The 19980-nt window shown below is 47.5% G+C and overlaps 13 non-coding genes across 13 annotated transcripts; all 13 read right to left on the bottom strand.

The window, feature by feature from the left end:
- Nucleotides 1–269: 269 nt before the first annotated feature.
- On the bottom strand, nt 270–341 carry TRNAP-UGG (transfer RNA proline (anticodon UGG)). The gene has a single exon. It is a non-coding gene; the product is annotated as a tRNA-Pro (tRNA).
- A 1329-nt stretch (nt 342–1670) lies between these two features.
- TRNAV-CAC (transfer RNA valine (anticodon CAC)) lies at nt 1671–1743 on the bottom strand. Its single transcript has one exon. It is a non-coding gene; the product is annotated as a tRNA-Val (tRNA).
- A 420-nt stretch (nt 1744–2163) lies between these two features.
- TRNAP-UGG (transfer RNA proline (anticodon UGG)) lies at nt 2164–2235 on the bottom strand. Its single transcript has one exon. It is a non-coding gene; the product is annotated as a tRNA-Pro (tRNA).
- Nucleotides 2236–4043: 1808 nt separating this feature from the next.
- On the bottom strand, nt 4044–4115 carry TRNAP-UGG (transfer RNA proline (anticodon UGG)). The gene has a single exon. It is a non-coding gene; the product is annotated as a tRNA-Pro (tRNA).
- Nucleotides 4116–5440: 1325 nt separating this feature from the next.
- On the bottom strand, nt 5441–5513 carry TRNAV-CAC (transfer RNA valine (anticodon CAC)). Its single transcript has one exon. It is a non-coding gene; the product is annotated as a tRNA-Val (tRNA).
- Nucleotides 5514–5933: 420 nt separating this feature from the next.
- TRNAP-UGG (transfer RNA proline (anticodon UGG)) lies at nt 5934–6005 on the bottom strand. The gene has a single exon. It is a non-coding gene; the product is annotated as a tRNA-Pro (tRNA).
- A 1808-nt stretch (nt 6006–7813) lies between these two features.
- On the bottom strand, nt 7814–7885 carry TRNAP-UGG (transfer RNA proline (anticodon UGG)). The gene has a single exon. It is a non-coding gene; the product is annotated as a tRNA-Pro (tRNA).
- A 1805-nt stretch (nt 7886–9690) lies between these two features.
- TRNAP-UGG (transfer RNA proline (anticodon UGG)) lies at nt 9691–9762 on the bottom strand. The gene has a single exon. It is a non-coding gene; the product is annotated as a tRNA-Pro (tRNA).
- Nucleotides 9763–11570: 1808 nt separating this feature from the next.
- Nucleotides 11571–11642, bottom strand: TRNAP-UGG (transfer RNA proline (anticodon UGG)). Its single transcript has one exon. It is a non-coding gene; the product is annotated as a tRNA-Pro (tRNA).
- Nucleotides 11643–13450: 1808 nt separating this feature from the next.
- TRNAP-UGG (transfer RNA proline (anticodon UGG)) lies at nt 13451–13522 on the bottom strand. Its single transcript has one exon. It is a non-coding gene; the product is annotated as a tRNA-Pro (tRNA).
- A 1805-nt stretch (nt 13523–15327) lies between these two features.
- TRNAP-UGG (transfer RNA proline (anticodon UGG)) lies at nt 15328–15399 on the bottom strand. The gene has a single exon. It is a non-coding gene; the product is annotated as a tRNA-Pro (tRNA).
- Nucleotides 15400–17207: 1808 nt separating this feature from the next.
- Nucleotides 17208–17279, bottom strand: TRNAP-UGG (transfer RNA proline (anticodon UGG)). Its single transcript has one exon. It is a non-coding gene; the product is annotated as a tRNA-Pro (tRNA).
- Nucleotides 17280–19097: 1818 nt separating this feature from the next.
- On the bottom strand, nt 19098–19169 carry TRNAP-UGG (transfer RNA proline (anticodon UGG)). Its single transcript has one exon. It is a non-coding gene; the product is annotated as a tRNA-Pro (tRNA).
- Between the last annotated feature and the right edge of the window lie 811 nt (nt 19170–19980).

Genomic DNA, 19980 nt, shown 5'->3' with positions numbered 1-19980 from the left:
GTATGCCAGCTGAGGGCCTATGCAGCGTACAGAGGGAAGGACATATTTCCACTTTGAGATCGGACGGCCAAAACTCACAAGCAAATCAAGGAATGTTACTGAGAGCTAACAGAGAACACAAAGTGCTTGTCGCAAGGACATGGCACGCAAAGAGGTTCAGGAAGTGAATTGTTCATCGACTACTGCTTACCGAGAAAACCAGAGAGTCTGTCCAATGAAAATAACATTGAAAAAACAAAAAAAAGGAGCTCAAGTTAACCACCTTGATTGGGCTCGTCCGGGATTTGAACCCGGGACCTCTCGCACCCAAAGCGAGAATCATACCCCTAGACCAACGAGCCACGGTCCTTTGAGCATTTGACGGAATTGTCCTCAGCGTTTGCACCCCCCTTAGGATTCGAGGCCAAGAATGCCTTTTCCTGAAGTTTGTTCCTGCCGCTGAAAGCCTTGTCGGTGTATGAGCCAAATGAATGCCCCAGTCGGCACGCTCTGACTGTCTTCACAGGTCTCCTCCTCATCCCGAAGGTTGGTGGCCCATTGACATCAGGGTGGAAGGTGCTTGCGATACACTGTTCCTTCCTTCCTTCCTTCCTTCCTTCCTTTATTCCTCTTATGCTGTTTATGTAATAAGAGGGGACGATACACAGAAGAGAGAAAGTGGCCCAACACACTAGACTAGCAGTCTTCTGATCAATCTGCAGCTGGCAAGGTGGGGGAGAGCCTTTATTTTGCACCTGCTGGGATCTGCATTGGCAGAAGCTCTGAGGGCTGGGCCTTTCCTTTTGCCTGTAAAAACAAAAAGCAGCCCTCCTCCCTCCAGCCCTGAGAGCATGGGCGTGACACTGGAAAAAGCAGCATCTCCCCTTTGGTAAAGATGACCATTGCACAGCTGCTCACTCAGAGCTCGATCGTGCTCGATCAGGCTCGATCAGGCGAGATATATTTAGGTCACCAGCAAAGTCTGTTCTCTTTTCTTGCGTAGGGTGAGCATTCACAGAGCCCAGCTTCGTTGACAAGAGTGCAAAAGGTGTATACTAAAAGCTTTCTGCTTTACTTGAGCGCCATGGCCGTTATTATATTTTGGCTGCTCCAAGCAATCTCTGTCCAGCCGATGCAAATTTCCAGCTCAAATTTTCCCAGCACTCAAAAAGTCCCTCCTCCCGCCAGCTCTGCTTTCAGGAAGTTCAGCAGAAGCAGTCCAACTTCTGTTCCCACTTCAGAGGAAAAGCTTTCTCGGGCCAGAGAAAGCCAGGGAATCACTGTACCGGCAAGTGCATTTCTTACAACTGGTAATCCCTCAGAACACAGAAATGAAGAAGCTGTATATGAAAATGTATTATTTCTTTGGTACACTAACCTATGTAACTAATATGGACCATTTCAGAGGACGGAGCGGACCCAACTGTGATCCCAGAGACCCAAATACCCAGCAGTAGGGAAAATAAATCCTCTCTGTGCTCTGCAACATTACATACACAAAATGCAAGCGCGTGCATTTTTTTATTGGCCCCATATACAGAATACATGTGAGGATGCTTGCCTTCCCAGTGTATTTCTCAAGCTCTTGAGAGCATATGCTATTTCCATGGGAACGCAAATAAGTTCATACTTTACATTTGTGTGTGACAAAAGGGGAAAAAAACTATTTTGTGTAAAATGCCAGCAGAGAGTGTTTCTGCCCGGTCTCGAACCGGGGACCTTTCGCGTGTGAGGCGAACGTGATAACCACTACACTACAGAAACAGCTGCTTGCTCACCTTTGTAGGGACTGGGAGAACAGGTGCAAAGGGCAGTGCAAGTGGACCTGCTTAAAGACTAATCAAATGCCTTGCGCCTGAAGCTCACACAATCCAGCCTAAAACATACGTCCTATCAAGCATGCGCACATATACAAGTATGCCAGCTGAGGGCCTATGCAGCGTACAGAGGGAAGGACATATTTCCACTTTGAGATCGGACGGCCAAAACTCACAAGCAAATCAAGGAATGTTACTGAGAGCTAACAGAGAACACAAAGTGCTTGTCGCAAGGACATGGCACGCAAAGAGGTTCAGGAAGTGAATTGTTCATCGACTACTGCTTACCGAGAAAACCAGAGAGTCTGTCCAATGAAAATAACATTGAAAAAACAAAAAAAAGGAGCTCAAGTTAACCACCTTGATTGGGCTCGTCCGGGATTTGAACCCGGGACCTCTCGCACCCAAAGCGAGAATCATACCCCTAGACCAACGAGCCACGGTCCTTTGAGCATTTGACGGAATTGTCCTCAGCGTTTGCACCCCCCTTAGGATTCGAGGCCAAGAATGCCTATTCCTGAAGTTTGTTCCTGCCGCTGAAAGCCTTGTCGGTGTATGAGCCAAATGAATGCCCCAGTCGGCACGCTCTGACTGTCTTCACAGGTCTCCTCCTCATCCCGAAGGTTGGTGGCCCATTGACATCAGGGTGGAAGGTGCTTGCGATACACTGTTCCTTCCTTCCTTCCTTCCTTCCTTTATTCCTCTTATGCTGTTTATGTAATAAGAGGGGACGATACACAGAAGAGAGAAAGTGGCCCAACACACTAGACTAGCAGTCTTCTGATCAATCTGCAGCTGGCAAGGTGGGGGAGAGCCTTTATTTTGCACCTGCTGGGATCTGCATTGGCAGAAGCTCTGAGGGCTGGGCCTTTCCTTTTGCCTGTAAAAACAAAAAGCAGCCCTCCTCCCTCCAGCCCTGAGAGCATGGGCGTGACACTGGAAAAAGCAGCATCTCCCCTTTGGTAAAGATGACCATTGCACAGCTGCTCACTCAGAGCTCGATCGTGCTCGATCAGGCGAGATATATTTAGGTCACCAGCAAAGTCTGTTCTCTTTTCTTGCGTAGGGTGAGCATTCACAGAGCCCAGCTTCGTTGACAAGAGTGCAAAAGGTGTATACTAAAAGCTTTCTGCTTTACTTGAGCGCCATGGCCGTTATTATATTTTGGCTGCTCCAAGCAATCTCTGTCCAGCCGATGCAAATTTCCAGCTCAAATTTTCCCAGCACTCAAAAAGTCCCTCCTCCCTCCAGCTCTGCTTTCAGGAAGTTCAGCAGAAGCAGTCCAACTTCTGTTCCCACTTCAGAGGAAAAGCTTTCTCGGGCCAGAGAAAGCCAGGGAATCACTGTACCGGCAAGTGCATTTCTTACAACTGGTAATCCCTCAGAACACAGAAATGAAGAAGCTGTATATGAAAATGTATTATTTCTTTGGTACACTAACCTATGTAACTAATATGGACCATTTCAGAGGACGGAGCGGACCCAACTGTGATCCCAGAGACCCAAATACCCAGCAGTAGGGAAAATAAATCCTCTCTGTGCTCTGCAACATTACATACACAAAATGCAAGCGCGTGCATTTTTTTATTGGCCCCATATACAGAATACATGTGAGGATGCTTGCCTTCCCAGTGTATTTCTCAAGCTCTTGAGAGCATATGCTATTTCCATGAGAACGCAAATAAGTTCATACTTTACATTTGTGTGTGACAAAAGGGGAAAAAAACTATTTTGTGTAAAATGCCAGCAGAGAGTGTTTCTGCCCGGTCTCGAACCGGGGACCTTTCGCGTGTGAGGCGACCGTGATAACCACTACACTACAGAAACAGCTGCTTGCTCACCTTTGTAGGGACTGGGAGAACAGGTGCAAAGGGCAGTGCAAGTGGACCTGCTTAAAGACTAATCAAATGCCTTGCGCCTGAAGCTCACACAATCCAGCCTAAAACATACGTCCTATCAAGCATGCGCACATATACAAGTATGCCAGCTGAGGGCCTATGCAGCGTACAGAGGGAAGGACATATTTCCACTTTGAGATCGGACGGCCAAAACTCACAAGCAAATCAAGGAATGTTACTGAGAGCTAACAGAGAACACAAAGTGCTTGTCGCAAGGACATGGCACGCAAAGAGGTTCAGGAAGTGAATTGTTCATCGACTACTGCTTACCGAGAAAACCAGAGAGTCTGTCCAATGAAAATAACATTGAAAAAACAAAAAAAAGGAGCTCAAGTTAACCACCTTGATTGGGCTCGTCCGGGATTTGAACCCGGGACCTCTCGCACCCAAAGCGAGAATCATACCCCTAGACCAACGAGCCACGGTCCTTTGAGCATTTGACGGAATTGTCCTCAGCGTTTGCACCCCCCTTAGGATTCGAGGCCAAGAATGCCTTTTCCTGAAGTTTGTTCCTGCCGCTGAAAGCCTTGTCGGTGTATGAGCCAAATGAATGCCCCAGTCGGCACGCTCTGACTGTCTTCACAGGTCTCCTCCTCATCCCGAAGGTTGGTGGCCCATTGACATCAGGGTGGAAGGTGCTTGCGATACACTGTTCCTTCCTTCCTTCCTTCCTTCCTTTATTCCTCTTATGCTGTTTATGTAATAAGAGGGGACGATACACAGAAGAGAGAAAGTGGCCCAACACACTAGACTAGCAGTCTTCTGATCAATCTGCAGCTGGCAAGGTGGGGGAGAGCCTTTATTTTGCACCTGCTGGGATCTGCATTGGCAGAAGCTCTGAGGGCTGGGCCTTTCCTTTTGCCTGTAAAAACAAAAAGCAGCCCTCCTCCCTCCAGCCCTGAGAGCATGGGCGTGACACTGGAAAAAGCAGCATCTCCCCTTTGGTAAAGATGACCATTGCACAGCTGCTCACTCAGAGCTCGATCGTGCTCGATCAGGCTCGATCAGGCGAGATATATTTAGGTCACCAGCAAAGTCTGTTCTCTTTTCTTGCGTAGGGTGAGCATTCACAGAGCCCAGCTTCGTTGACAAGAGTGCAAAAGGTGTATACTAAAAGCTTTCTGCTTTACTTGAGCGCCATGCCCGTTATTATATTTTGGCTGCTCCAAGCAATCTCTGTCCAGCCGATGCAAATTTCCAGCTCAAATTTTCCCAGCACTCAAAAAGTCCCTCCTCCCGCCAGCTCTGCTTTCAGGAAGTTCAGCAGAAGCAGTCCAACTTCTGTTCCCACTTCAGAGGAAAAGCTTTCTCGGGCCAGAGAAAGCCAGGGAATCACTGTACCGGCAAGTGCATTTCTTACAACTGGTAATCCCTCAGAACACAGAAATGAAGAAGCTGTATATGAAAATGTATTATTTCTTTGGTACACTAACCTATGTAACTAATATGGACCATTTCAGAGGACGGAGCGGACCCAACTGTGATCCCAGAGACCCAAATACCCAGCAGTAGGGAAAATAAATCCTCTCTGTGCTCTGCAACATTACATACACAAAATGCAAGCGCGTGCATTTTTTTATTGGCCCCATATACAGAATACATGTGAGGATGCTTGCCTTCCCAGTGTATTTCTCAAGCTCTTGAGAGCATATGCTATTTCCATGGGAACGCAAATAAGTTCATACTTTACATTTGTGTGTGACAAAAGGGGAAAAAAACTATTTTGTGTAAAATGCCAGCAGAGAGTGTTTCTGCCCGGTCTCGAACCGGGGACCTTTCGCGTGTGAGGCAAACGTGATAACCACTACACTACAGAAACAGCTGCTTGCTCACCTTTGTAGGGACTGGGAGAACAGGTGCAAAGGGCAGTGCAAGTGGACCTGCTTAAAGACTAATCAAATGCCTTGCGCCTGAAGCTCACACAATCCAGCCTAAAACATACGTCCTATCAAGCATGCGCACATATACAAGTATGCCAGCTGAGGGCCTATGCAGCGTACAGAGGGAAGGACATATTTCCACTTTGAGATCGGACGGCCAAAACTCACAAGCAAATCAAGGAATGTTACTGAGAGCTAACAGAGAACACAAAGTGCTTGTCGCAAGGACATGGCACGCAAAGAGGTTCAGGAAGTGAATTGTTCATCGACTACTGCTTACCGAGAAAACCAGAGAGTCTGTCCAATGAAAATAACATTGAAAAAACAAAAAAAAGGAGCTCAAGTTAACCACCTTGATTGGGCTCGTCCGGGATTTGAACCCGGGACCTCTCGCACCCAAAGCGAGAATCATACCCCTAGACCAACGAGCCACGGTCCTTTGAGCATTTGACGGAATTGTCCTCAGCGTTTGCACCCCCCTTAGGATTCGAGGCCAAGAATGCCTTTTCCTGAAGTTTGTTCCTGCCGCTGAAAGCCTTGTCGGTGTATGAGCCAAATGAATGCCCCAGTCGGCACGCTCTGACTGTCTTCACAGGTCTCCTCCTCATCCCGAAGGTTGGTGGCCCATTGACATCAGGGTGGAAGGTGCTTGCGATACACTGTTCCTTCCTTCCTTCCTTCCTTCCTTTATTCCTCTTATGCTGTTTATGTAATAAGAGGGGACGATACACAGAAGAGAGAAAGTGGCCCAACACACTAGACTAGCAGTCTTCTGATCAATCTGCAGCTGGCAAGGTGGGGGAGAGCCTTTATTTTGCACCTGCTGGGATCTGCATTGGCAGAAGCTCTGAGGGCTGGGCCTTTCCTTTTGCCTGTAAAAACAAAAAGCAGCCCTCCTCCCTCCAGCCCTGAGAGCATGGGCGTGACACTGGAAAAAGCAGCATCTCCCCTTTGGTAAAGATGACCATTGCACAGCTGCTCACTCAGAGCTCGATCGTGCTCGATCAGGCGAGATATATTTAGGTCACCAGCAAAGTCTGTTCTCTTTTCTTGCGTAGGGTGAGCATTCACAGAGCCCAGCTTCGTTGACAAGAGTGCAAAAGGTGTATACTAAAAGCTTTCTGCTTTACTTGAGCGCCATGGCCGTTATTATATTTTGGCTGCTCCAAGCAATCTCTGTCCAGCCGATGCAAATTTCCAGCTCAAATTTTCCCAGCACTCAAAAAGTCCCTCCTCCCGCCAGCTCTGCTTTCAGGAAGTTCAGCAGAAGCAGTCCAACTTCTGTTCCCACTTCAGAGGAAAAGCTTTCTCGGGCCAGAGAAAGCCAGGGAATCACTGTACCGGCAAGTGCATTTCTTACAACTGGTAATCCCTCAGAACACAGAAATGAAGAAGCTGTATATGAAAATGTATTATTTCTTTGGTACACTAACCTATGTAACTAATATGGACCATTTCAGAGGACGGAGCGGACCCAACTGTGATCCCAGAGACCCAAATACCCAGCAGTAGGGAAAATAAATCCTCTCTGTGCTCTGCAACATTACATACACAAAATGCAAGCGCGTGCATTTTTTTATTGGCCCCATATACAGAATACATGTGAGGATGCTTGCCTTCCCAGTGTATTTCTCAAGCTCTTGAGAGCATATGCTATTTCCATGGGAACGCAAATAAGTTCATACTTTACATTTGTGTGTGACAAAAGGGGAAAAAAACTATTTTGTGTAAAATGCCAGCAGAGAGTGTTTCTGCCCGGTCTCGAACCGGGGACCTTTCGCGTGTGAGGCAAACGTGATAACCACTACACTATAGAAACAGCTGCTTGCTCACCTTTGTAGGGACTGGGAGAACAGGTTCAAAGGGCAGTGCAAGTGGACCTGCTTAAAGACTAATCAAATGCCTTGCGCCTGAAGCTCACACAATCCAGCCTAAAACATACGTCCTATCAAGCATGCGCACATATACAAGTATGCCAGCTGAGGGCCTATGCAGCGTACAGAGGGAAGGACATATTTCCACTTTGAGATCGGACGGCCAAAACTCACAAGCAAATCAAGGAATGTTACTGAGAGCTAACAGAGAACACAAAGTGCTTGTCGCAAGGACATGGCACGCAAAGAGGTTCAGGAAGTGAATTGTTCATCGACTACTGCTTACCGAGAAAACCAGAGAGTCTGTCCAATGAAAATAACATTGAAAAAACAAAAAAAAGGAGCTCAAGTTAACCACCTTGATTGGGCTCGTCCGGGATTTGAACCCGGGACCTCTCGCACCCAAAGCGAGAATCATACCCCTAGACCAACGAGCCACGGTCCTTTGAGCATTTGACGGAATTGTCCTCAGCGTTTGCACCCCCCTTAGGATTCGAGGCCAAGAATGCCTATTCCTGAAGTTTGTTCCTGCCGCTGAAAGCCTTGTCGGTGTATGAGCCAAATGAATGCCCCAGTCGGCACGCTCTGACTGTCTTCACAGGTCTCCTCCTCATCCCGAAGGTTGGTGGCCCATTGACATCAGGGTGGATGGTGCTTGCGATACACTGTTCCTTCCTTCCTTCCTTCCTTCCTTCCTTTATTCCTCTTATGCTGTTTATGTAATAAGAGGGGACGATACACAGAAGAGAGAAAGTGGCCCAACACACTAGACTAGCAGTCTTCTGATCAATCTGCAGCTGGCAAGGTGGGGGAGAGCCTTTATTTTGCACCTGCTGGGATCTGCATTGGCAGAAGCTCTGAGGGCTGGGCCTTTCCTTTTGCCTGTAAAAACAAAAAGCAGCCCTCCTCCCTCCAGCCCTGAGAGCATGGGCGTGACACTGGAAAAAGCAGCATCTCCCCTTTGGTAAAGATGACCATTGCACAGCTGCTCACTCAGAGCTCGATCGTGCTCGATCAGGCGAGATATATTTAGGTCACCAGCAAAGTCTGTTCTCTTTTCTTGCGTAGGGTGAGCATTCACAGAGCCCAGCTTCGTTGACAAGAGTGCAAAAGGTGTATACTAAAAGCTTTCTGCTTTACTTGAGCGCCATGGCCGTTATTATATTTTGGCTGCTCCAAGCAATCTCTGTCCAGCCGATGCAAATTTCCAGCTCAAATTTTCCCAGCACTCAAAAAGTCCCTCCTCCCGCCAGCTCTGCTTTCAGGAAGTTCAGCAGAAGCAGTCCAACTTCTGTTCCCACTTCAGAGGAAAAGCTTTCTCGGGCCAGAGAAAGCCAGGGAATCACTGTACCGGCAAGTGCATTTCTTACAACTGGTAATCCCTCAGAACACAGAAATGAAGAAGCTGTATATGAAAATGTATTATTTCTTTGGTACACTAACCTATGTAACTAATATGGACCATTTCAGAGGACGGAGCGGACCCAACTGTGATCCCAGAGACCCAAATACCCAGCAGTAGGGAAAATAAATCCTCTCTGTGCTCTGCAACATTACATACACAAAATGCAAGCGCGTGCATTTTTTTATTGGCCCCATATACAGAATACATGTGAGGATGCTTGCCTTCCCAGTGTATTTCTCAAGCTCTTGAGAGCATATGCTATTTCCATGGGAACGCAAATAAGTTCATACTTTACATTTGTGTGTGACAAAAGGGGAAAAAAACTATTTTGTGTAAAATGCCAGCAGAGAGTGTTTCTGCCCGGTCTCGAACCGGGGACCTTTCGCGTGTGCGTGATAACCACTACACTACAGAAACAGCTGCTTGCTCACCTTTGTAGGGACTGGGAGAACAGGTGCAAAGGGCAGTGCAAGTGGACCTGCTTAAAGACTAATCAAATGCCTTGCGCCTGAAGCTCACACAATCCAGCCTAAAACATACGTCCTATCAAGCATGCGCACATATACAAGTATGCCAGCTGAGGGCCTATGCAGCGTACAGAGGGAAGGACATATTTCCACTTTGAGATCGGACGGCCAAAACTCACAAGCAAATCAAGGAATGTTACTGAGAGCTAACAGAGAACACAAAGTGCTTGTCGCAAGGACATGGCACGCAAAGAGGTTCAGGAAGTGAATTGTTCATCGACTACTGCTTACCGAGAAAACCAGAGAGTCTGTCCAATGAAAATAACATTGAAAAAACAAAAAAAAGGAGCTCAAGTTAACCACCTTGATTGGGCTCGTCCGGGATTTGAACCCGGGACCTCTCGCACCCAAAGCGAGAATCATACCCCTAGACCAACGAGCCACGGTCCTTTGAGCATTTGACGGAATTGTCCTCAGCGTTTGCACCCCCCTTAGGATTCGAGGCCAAGAATGCCTATTCCTGAAGTTTGTTCCTGCCGCTGAAAGCCTTGTCGGTGTATGAGCCAAATGAATGCCCCAGTCGGCACGCTCTGACTGTCTTCACAGGTCTCCTCCTCATCCCGAAGGTTGGTGGCCCATTGACATCAGGGTGGAAGGTGCTTGCGATACACTGTTCCTTCCTTCCTTCCTTCCTTCCTTTATTCCTCTTATGCTGTTTATGTAATAAGAGGGGACGATACACAGAAGAGAGAAAGTGGCCCAACACACTAGACTAGCAGTCTTCTGATCAATCTGCAGCTGGCAAGGTGGGGGAGAGCCTTTATTTTGCACCTGCTGGGATCTGCATTGGCAGAAGCTCTGAGGGCTGGGCCTTTCCTTTTGCCTGTAAAAACAAAAAGCAGCCCTCCTCCCTCCAGCCCTGAGAGCATGGGCGTGACACTGGAAAAAGCAGCATCTCCCCTTTGGTAAAGATGACCATTGCACAGCTGCTCACTCAGAGCTCGATCGTGCTCGATCAGGCGAGATATATTTAGGTCACCAGCAAAGTCTGTTCTCTTTTCTTGCGTAGGGTGAGCATTCACAGAGCCCAGCTTCGTTGACAAGAGTGCAAAAGGTGTATACTAAAAGCTTTCTGCTTTACTTGAGCGCCATGGCCGTTATTATATTTTGGCTGCTCCAAGCAATCTCTGTCCAGCCGATGCAAATTTCCAGCTCAAATTTTCCCAGCACTCAAAAAGTCCCTCCTCCCTCCAGCTCTGCTTTCAGGAAGTTCAGCAGAAGCAGTCCAACTTCTGTTCCCACTTCAGAGGAAAAGCTTTCTCGGGCCAGAGAAAGCCAGGGAATCACTGTACCGGCAAGTGCATTTCTTACAACTGGTAATCACTCAGAACACAGAAATGAAGAAGCTGTATATGAAAATGTATTATTTCTTTGGTACACTAACCTATGTAACTAATATGGACCATTTCAGAGGACGGAGCGGACCCAACTGTGATCCCAGAGACCCAAATACCCAGCAGTAGGGAAAATAAATCCTCTCTGTGCTCTGCAACATTACATACACAAAATGCAAGCGCGTGCATTTTTTTATGGGCCCCAAATACAGAATACATGTGAGGATGCTTGCCTTCCCAGTGTATTTCTCAAGCTCTTGAGAGCATATGCTATTTCCATGAGAACGCAAATAAGTTCATACTTTACATTTGTGTGTGACAAAAGGGGAAAAAAACTATTTTGTGTAAAATGCCAGCAGAGAGTGTTTCTGCCCGGTCTCGAACCGGGGACCTTTCGCGTGTGAGGCGACCGTGATAACCACTACACTACAGAAACAGCTGCTTGCTCATCTTTGTAGGGACTGGGAGAACAGGTGCAAAGGGCAGTGCAAGTGGACCTGCTTAAAGACTAATCAAATGCCTTGCGCCTGAAGCTCACACAATCCAGCCTAAAACATACGTCCTATCAAGCATGCGCACATATACAAGTATGCCAGCTGAGGGCCTATGCAGCGTACAGAGGGAAGGACATATTTCCACTTTGAGATCGGACGGCCAAAACTCACAAGCAAATCAAGGAATGTTACTGAGAGCTAACAGAGAACACAAAGTGCTTGTCGCAAGGACATGGCACGCAAAGAGGTTCAGGAAGTGAATTGTTCATCGACTACTGCTTACCGAGAAAACCAGAGAGTCTGTCCAATGAAAATAACATTGAAAAAACAAAAAAAAGGAGCTCAAGTTAACCACCTTGATTGGGCTCGTCCGGGATTTGAACCCGGGACCTCTCGCACCCAAAGCGAGAATCATACCCCTAGACCAACGAGCCACGGTCCTTTGAGCATTTGACGGAATTGTCCTCAGCGTTTGCACCCCCCTTAGGATTCGAGGCCAAGAATGCCTTTTCCTGAAGTTTGTTCCTGCCGCTGAAAGCCTTGTCGGTGTATGAGCCAAATGAATGCCCCAGTCGGCACGCTCTGACTGTCTTCACAGGTCTCCTCCTCATCCCGAAGGTTGGTGGCCCATTGACATCAGGGTGGAAGGTGCTTGCGATACACTGTTCCTTCCTTCCTTCCTTCCTTCCTTTATTCCTCTTATGCTGTTTATGTAATAAGAGGGGACGATACACAGAAGAGAGAAAGTGGCCCAACACACTAGACTAGCAGTCTTCTGATCAATCTGCAGCTGGCAAGGTGGGGGAGAGCCTTTATTTTGCACCTGCTGGGATCTGCATTGGCAGAAGCTCTGAGGGCTGGGCCTTTCCTTTTGCCTGTAAAAACAAAAAGCAGCCCTCCTCCCTCCAGCCCTGAGAGCATGGGCGTGACACTGGAAAAAGCAGCATCTCCCCTTTGGTAAAGATGACCATTGCACAGCTGCTCACTCAGAGCTCGATCGTGCTCGATCAGGCGAGATATATTTAGGTCACCAGCAAAGTCTGTTCTCTTTTCTTGCGTAGGGTGAGCATTCACAGAGCCCAGCTTCGTTGACAAGAGTGCAAAAGGTGTATACTAAAAGCTTTCTGCTTTACTTGAGCGCCATGGCCGTTATTATATTTTGGCTGCTCCAAGCAATCTCTGTCCAGCCGATGCAAATTTCCAGCTCAAATTTTCCCAGCACTCAAAAAGTCCCTCCTCCCGCCAGCTCTGCTTTCAGGAAGTTCAGCAGAAGCAGTCCAACTTCTGTTCCCACTTCAGAGGAAAAGCTTTCTCGGGCCAGAGAAAGCCAGGGAATCACTGTACCGGCAAGTGCATTTCTTACAACTGGTAATCCCTCAGAACACAGAAATGAAGAAGCTGTATATGAAAATGTATTATTTCTTTGGTACACTAACCTATGTAACTAATATGGACCATTTCAGAGGACGGAGCGGACCCAACTGTGATCCCAGAGACCCAAATACCCAGCAGTAGGGAAAATAAATCCTCTCTGTGCTCTGCAACATTACATACACAAAATGCAAGCGCGTGCATTTTTTTATTGGCCCCATATACAGAATACATGTGAGGATGCTTGCCTTCCCAGTGTATTTCTCAAGCTCTTGAGAGCATATGCTATTTCCATGGGAACGCAAATAAGTTCATACTTTACATTTGTGTGTGACAAAAGGGGAAAAAAACTATTTTGTGTAAAATGCCAGCAGAGAGTGTTTCTGCCCGGTCTCGAACCGGGGACCTTTCGCGTGTGAGGCAAACGTGATAACCACTACACTATAGAAACAGCTGCTTGCTCACCTTTGTAGGGACTGGGAGAACAGGTTCAAAGGGCAGTGCAAGTGGACCTGCTTAAAGACTAATCAAATGCCTTGCGCCTGAAGCTCACACAATCCAGCCTAAAACATACGTCCTATCAAGCATGCGCACATATACAAGTATGCCAGCTGAGGGCCTATGCAGCGTACAGAGGGAAGGACATATTTCCACTTTGAGATCGGACGGCCAAAACTCACAAGCAAATCAAGGAATGTTACTGAGAGCTAACAGAGAACACAAAGTGCTTGTCGCAAGGACATGGCACGCAAAGAGGTTCAGGAAGTGAATTGTTCATCGACTACTGCTTACCGAGAAAACCAGAGAGTCTGTCCAATGAAAATAACATTGAAAAAACAAAAAAAAGGAGCTCAAGTTAACCACCTTGATTGGGCTCGTCCGGGATTTGAACCCGGGACCTCTCGCACCCAAAGCGAGAATCATACCCCTAGACCAACGAGCCACGGTCCTTTGAGCATTTGACGGAATTGTCCTCAGCGTTTGCACCCCCCTTAGGATTCGAGGCCAAGAATGCCTATTCCTGAAGTTTGTTCCTGCCGCTGAAAGCCTTGTCGGTGTATGAGCCAAATGAATGCCCCAGTCGGCACGCTCTGACTGTCTTCACAGGTCTCCTCCTCATCCCGAAGGTTGGTGGCCCATTGACATCAGGGTGGATGGTGCTTGCGATACACTGTTCCTTCCTTCCTTCCTTCCTTCCTTCCTTTATTCCTCTTATGCTGTTTATGTAATAAGAGGGGACGATACACAGAAGAGAGAAAGTGGCCCAACACACTAGACTAGCAGTCTTCTGATCAATCTGCAGCTGGCAAGGTGTGGGAGAGCCTTTATTTTGCACCTGCTGGGATCTGCATTGGCAGAAGCTCTGAGGGCTGGGCCTTTCCTTTTGCCTGTAAAAACAAAAAGCAGCCCTCCTCCCTCCAGCCCTGAGAGCATGGGCGTGACACTGGAAAAAGCAGCATCTCCCCTTTGGTAAAGATGACCATTGCACAGCTGCTCACTCAGAGCTCGATCGTGCTCGATCAGGCGAGATATATTTAGGTCACCAGCAAAGTCTGTTCTCTTTTCTTGCGTAGGGTGAGCATTCACAGAGCCCAGCTTCGTTGACAAGAGTGCAAAAGGTGTATACTAAAAGCTTTCTGCTTTACTTGAGCGCCATGGCCGTTATTATATTTTGGCTGCTCCAAGCAATCTCTGTCCAGCCGATGCAAATTTCCAGCTCAAATTTTCCCAGCACTCAAAAAGTCCCTCCTCCCGCCAGCTCTGCTTTCAGGAAGTTCAGCAGAAGCAGTCCAACTTCTGTTCCCACTTCAGAGGAAAAGCTTTCTCGGGCCAGAGAAAGCCAGGGAATCACTGTACCGGCAAGTGCATTTCTTACAACTGGTAATCCCTCAGAACACAGAAATGAAGAAGCTGTATATGAAAATGTATTATTTCTTTGGTACACTAACCTATGTAACTAATATGGACCATTTCAGAGGACGGAGCGGACCCAACTGTGATCCCAGAGACCCAAATACCCAGCAGTAGGGAAAATAAATCCTCTCTGTGCTCTGCAACATTACATACACAAAATGCAAGCGCGTGCATTTTTTTATTGGCCCCATATACAGAATACATGTGAGGATGCTTGCCTTCCCAGTGTATTTCTCAAGCTCTTGAGAGCATATGCTATTTCCATGGGAACGCAAATAAGTTCATACTTTACATTTGTGTGTGACAAAAGGGGAAAAAAACTATTTTGTGTAAAATGCCAGCAGAGAGTGTTTCTGCCCGGTCTCGAACCGGGGACCTTTCGCGTGTGCGTGATAACCACTACACTACAGAAACAGCTGCTTGCTCACCTTTGTAGGGACTGGGAGAACAGGTGCAAAGGGCAGTGCAAGTGGACCTGCTTAAAGACTAATCAAATGCCTTGCGCCTGAAGCTCACACAATCCAGCCTAAAACATACGTCCTATCAAGCATGCGCACATATACAAGTATGCCAGCTGAGGGCCTATGCAGCGTACAGAGGGAAGGACATATTTCCACTTTGAGATCGGACGGCCAAAACTCACAAGCAAATCAAGGAATGTTACTGAGAGCTAACAGAGAACACAAAGTGCTTGTCGCAAGGACATGGCACGCAAAGAGGTTCAGGAAGTGAATTGTTCATCGACTACTGCTTACCGAGAAAACCAGAGAGTCTGTCCAATGAAAATAACATTGAAAAAACAAAAAAAAGGAGCTCAAGTTAACCACCTTGATTGGGCTCGTCCGGGATTTGAACCCGGGACCTCTCGCACCCAAAGCGAGAATCATACCCCTAGACCAACGAGCCACGGTCCTTTGAGCATTTGACGGAATTGTCCTCAGCGTTTGCACCCCCCTTAGGATTCGAGGCCAAGAATGCCTATTCCTGAAGTTTGTTCCTGCCGCTGAAAGCCTTGTCGGTGTATGAGCCAAATGAATGCCCCAGTCGGCACGCTCTGACTGTCTTCACAGGTCTCCTCCTCATCCCGAAGGTTGGTGGCCCATTGACATCAGGGTGGAAGGTGCTTGCGATACACTGTTCCTTCCTTCCTTCCTTCCTTCCTTTATTCCTCTTATGCTGTTTATGTAATAAGAGGGGACGATACACAGAAGAGAGAAAGTGGCCCAACACACTAGACTAGCAGTCTTCTGATCAATCTGCAGCTGGCAAGGTGGGGGAGAGCCTTTATTTTGCACCTGCTGGGATCTGCATTGGCAGAAGCTCTGAGGGCTGGGCCTTTCCTTTTGCCTGTAAAAACAAAAAGCAGCCCTCCTCCCTCCAGCCCTGAGAGCATGGGCGTGACACTGGAAAAAGCAGCATCTCCCCTTTGGTAAAGATGACCATTGCACAGCTGCTCACTCAGAGCTCGATCGTGCTCGATCAGGCGAGATATATTTAGGTCACCAGCAAAGTCTGTTCTCTTTTCTTGCGTAGGGTGAGCATTCACAGAGCCCAGCTTCGTTGACAAGAGTGCAAAAGGTGTATACTAAAAGCTTTCTGCTTTACTTGAGCGCCATGGCCGTTATTATATTTTGGCTGCTCCAAGCAATCTCTGTCCAGCCGATGCAAATTTCCAGCTCAAATTTTCCCAGCACTCAAAAAGTCCCTCCTCCCTCCAGCTCTGCTTTCAGGAAGTTCAGCAGAAGCAGTCCAACTTCTGTTCCCACTTCAGAGGAAAAGCTTTCTCGGGCCAGAGAAAGCCAGGGAATCACTGTACCGGCAAGTGCATTTCTTACAACTGGTAATCACTCAGAACACAGAAATGAAGAAGCTGTATATGAAAATGTATTATTTCTTTGGTACACTAACCTATGTAACTAATATGGACCATTTCAGAGGACGGAGCGGACCCAACTGTGATCCCAGAGACCCAAATACCCAGCAGTAGGGAAAATAAATCCTCTCTGTGCTCTGCAACATTACATACACAAAATGCAAGCGCGTGCATTTTTTTATGGGCCCCAAATACAGAATACATGTGAGGATGCTTGCCTTCCCAGTGTATTTCTCAAGCTCTTGAGAGCATATGCTATTTCCATGAGAACGCAAATAAGTTCATACTTTACATTTGTGTGTGACAAAAGGGGAAAAAAACTATTTTGTGTAAAATGCCAGCAGAGAGTGTTTCTGCCCGGTCTCGAACCGGGGACCTTTCGCGTGTGAGGCGACCGTGATAACCACTACACTACAGAAACAGCTGCTTGCTCATCTTTGTAGGGACTGGGAGAACAGGTGCAAAGGGCAGTGCAAGTGGACCTGCTTAAAGACTAATCAAATGCCTTGCGCCTGAAGCTCACACAATCCAGCCTAAAACATACGTCCTATCAAGCATGCGCACATATACAAGTATGCCAGCTGAGGGCCTATGCAGCGTACAGAGGGAAGGACATATTTCCACTTTGAGATCGGACGGCCAAAACTCACAAGCAAATCAAGGAATGTTACTGAGAGCTAACAGAGAACACAAAGTGCTTGTCGCAAGGACATGGCACGCAAAGAGGTTCAGGAAGTGAATTGTTCATCGACTACTGCTTACCGAGAAAACCAGAGAGTCTGTCCAATGAAAATAACATTGAAAAAACAAAAAAAAGGAGCTCAAGTTAACCACCTTGATTGGGCTCGTCCGGGATTTGAACCCGGGACCTCTCGCACCCAAAGCGAGAATCATACCCCTAGACCAACGAGCCACGGTCCTTTGAGCATTTGACGGAATTGTCCTCAGCGTTTGCACCCCCCTTAGGATTCGAGGCCAAGAATGCCTTTTCCTGAAGTTTGTTCCTGCCGCTGAAAGCCTTGTCGGTGTATGAGCCAAATGAATGCCCCAGTCGGCACGCTCTGACTGTCTTCACAGGTCTCCTCCTCATCCCGAAGGTTGGTGGCCCATTGACATCAGGGTGGAAGGTGCTTGCGATACACTGTTCCTTCCTTCCTTCCTTCCTTCCTTTATTCCTCTTATGCTGTTTATGTAATAAGAGGGGACGATACACAGAAGAGAGAAAGTGGCCCAACACACTAGACTAGCAGTCTTCTGATCAATCTGCAGCTGGCAAGGTGGGGGAGAGCCTTTATTTTGCACCTGCTGGGATCTGCATTGGCAGAAGCTCTGAGGGCTGGGCCTTTCCTTTTGCCTGTAAAAACAAAAAGCAGCCCTCCTCCCTCCAGCCCTGAGAGCATGGGCGTGACACTGGAAAAAGCAGCATCTCCCCTTTGGTAAAGATGACCATTGCACAGCTGCTCACTCAGAGCTCGATCGTGCTCGATCAGGCTCGATCAGGCGAGATATATTTAGGTCACCAGCAAAGTCTGTTCTCTTTTCTTGCGTAGGGTGAGCATTCACAGAGCCCAGCTTCGTTGACAAGAGTGCAAAAGGTGTATACTAAAAGCTTTCTGCTTTACTTGAGCGCCATGCCCGTTATTATATTTTGGCTGCTCCAAGCAATCTCTGTCCAGCCGATGCAAATTTCCAGCTCAAATTTTCCCAGCACTCAAAAAGTCCCTCCTCCCGCCAGCTCTGCTTTCAGGAAGTTCAGCAGAAGCAGTCCAACTTCTGTTCCCACTTCAGAGGAAAAGCTTTCTCGGGCCAGAGAAAGCCAGGGAATCACTGTACCGGCAAGTGCATTTCTTACAACTGGTAATCCCTCAGAACACAGAAATGAAGAAGCTGTATATGAAAATGTATTATTTCTTTGGTACACTAACCTATGTAACTAATATGGACCATTTCAGAGGACGGAGCGGACCCAACTGTGATCCCAGAGACCCAAATACCCAGCAGTAGGGAAAATAAATCCTCTCTGTGCTCTGCAACATTACATACACAAAATGCAAGCGCGTGCATTTTTTTATTGGCCCCATATACAGAATACATGTGAGGATGCTTGCCTTCCCAGTGTATTTCTCAAGCTCTTGAGAGCATATGCTATTTCCATGGGAACGCAAATAAGTTCATACTTTACATTTGTGTGTGACAAAAGGGGAAAAAAACTATTTTGTGTAAAATGCCAGCAGAGAGTGTTTCTGCCCGGTCTCGAACCGGGGACCTTTCGCGTGTGAGGCAAACGTGATAACCACTACACTATAGAAACAGCTGCTTGCTCACCTTTGTAGGGACTGGGAGAACAGGTGCAAAGGGCAGTGCAAGTGGACCTGCTTAAAGACTAATCAAATGCCTTGCGCCTGAAGCTCACACAATCCAGCCTAAAACATACGTCCTATCAAGCATGCGCACATATACAAGTATGCCAGCTGAGGGCCTATGCAGCGTACAGAGGGAAGGACATATTTCCACTTTGAGATCGGACGGCCAAAACTCACAAGCAAATCAAGGAATGTTACTGAGAGCTAACAGAGAACACAAAGTGCTTGTCGCAAGGACATGGCACGCAAAGAGGTTCAGGAAGTGAATTGTTCATCGACTACTGCTTACCGAGAAAACCAGAGAGTCTGTCCAATGAAAATAACATTGAAAAAACAAAAAAAAGGAGCTCAAGTTAACCACCTTGATTGGGCTCGTCCGGGATTTGAACCCGGGACCTCTCGCACCCAAAGCGAGAATCATACCCCTAGACCAACGAGCCACGGTCCTTTGAGCATTTGACGGAATTGTCCTCAGCGTTTGCACCCCCCTTAGGATTCGAGGCCAAGAATGCCTTTTCCTGAAGTTTGTTCCTGCCGCTGAAAGCCTTGTCGGTGTATGAGCCAAATGAATGCCCCAGTCGGCACGCTCTGACTGTCTTCACAGGTCTCCTCCTCATCCCGAAGGTTGGTGGCCCATTGACATCAGGGTGGAAGGTGCTTGCGATACACTGTTCCTTCCTTCCTTCCTTCCTTCCTTTATTCCTCTTATGCTGTTTATGTAATAAGAGGGGACGATACACAGAAGAGAGAAAGTGGCCCAACACACTAGACTAGCAGTCTTCTGATCAATCTGCAGCTGGCAAGGTGGGGGAGAGCCTTTATTTTGCACCTGCTGGGATCTGCATTGGCAGAAGCTCTGAGGGCTGGGCCTTTCCTTTTGCCTGTAAAAACAAAAAGCAGCCCTCCTCCCTCCAGCCCTGAGAGCATGGGCGTGACACTGGAAAAAGCAGCATCTCCCCTTTGGTAAAGATGACCATTGCACAGCTGCTCACTCAGAGCTCGATCGTGCTCGATCAGGCTCGATCAGGCGAGATATATTTAGGTCACCAGCAAAGTCTGTTCTCTTTTCTTGCGTAGGGTGAGCATTCACAGAGCCCAGCTTCGTTGACAAGAGTGCAAAAGGTGTATACTAAAAGCTTTCTGCTTTACTTGAGCGCCATGGCCGTTATTATATTTTGGCTGCTCCAAGCAATCTCTGTCCAGCCGATGCAAATTTCCAGCTCAAATTTTCCCAGCACTCAAAAAGTCCCT

This window comes from Ambystoma mexicanum, chromosome 2q, assembly GCF_040938575.1.
Source record: "Ambystoma mexicanum isolate Mex_15411 chromosome 2q, UKY_AmexF1_1, whole genome shotgun sequence".
NCBI classification, from domain to species: domain Eukaryota; kingdom Metazoa; phylum Chordata; class Amphibia; order Caudata; family Ambystomatidae; genus Ambystoma; species Ambystoma mexicanum.
The sequence above is the reverse complement of the archived record's forward strand: the minus strand, read 5'-3'. Positions and strand labels throughout refer to the sequence as shown.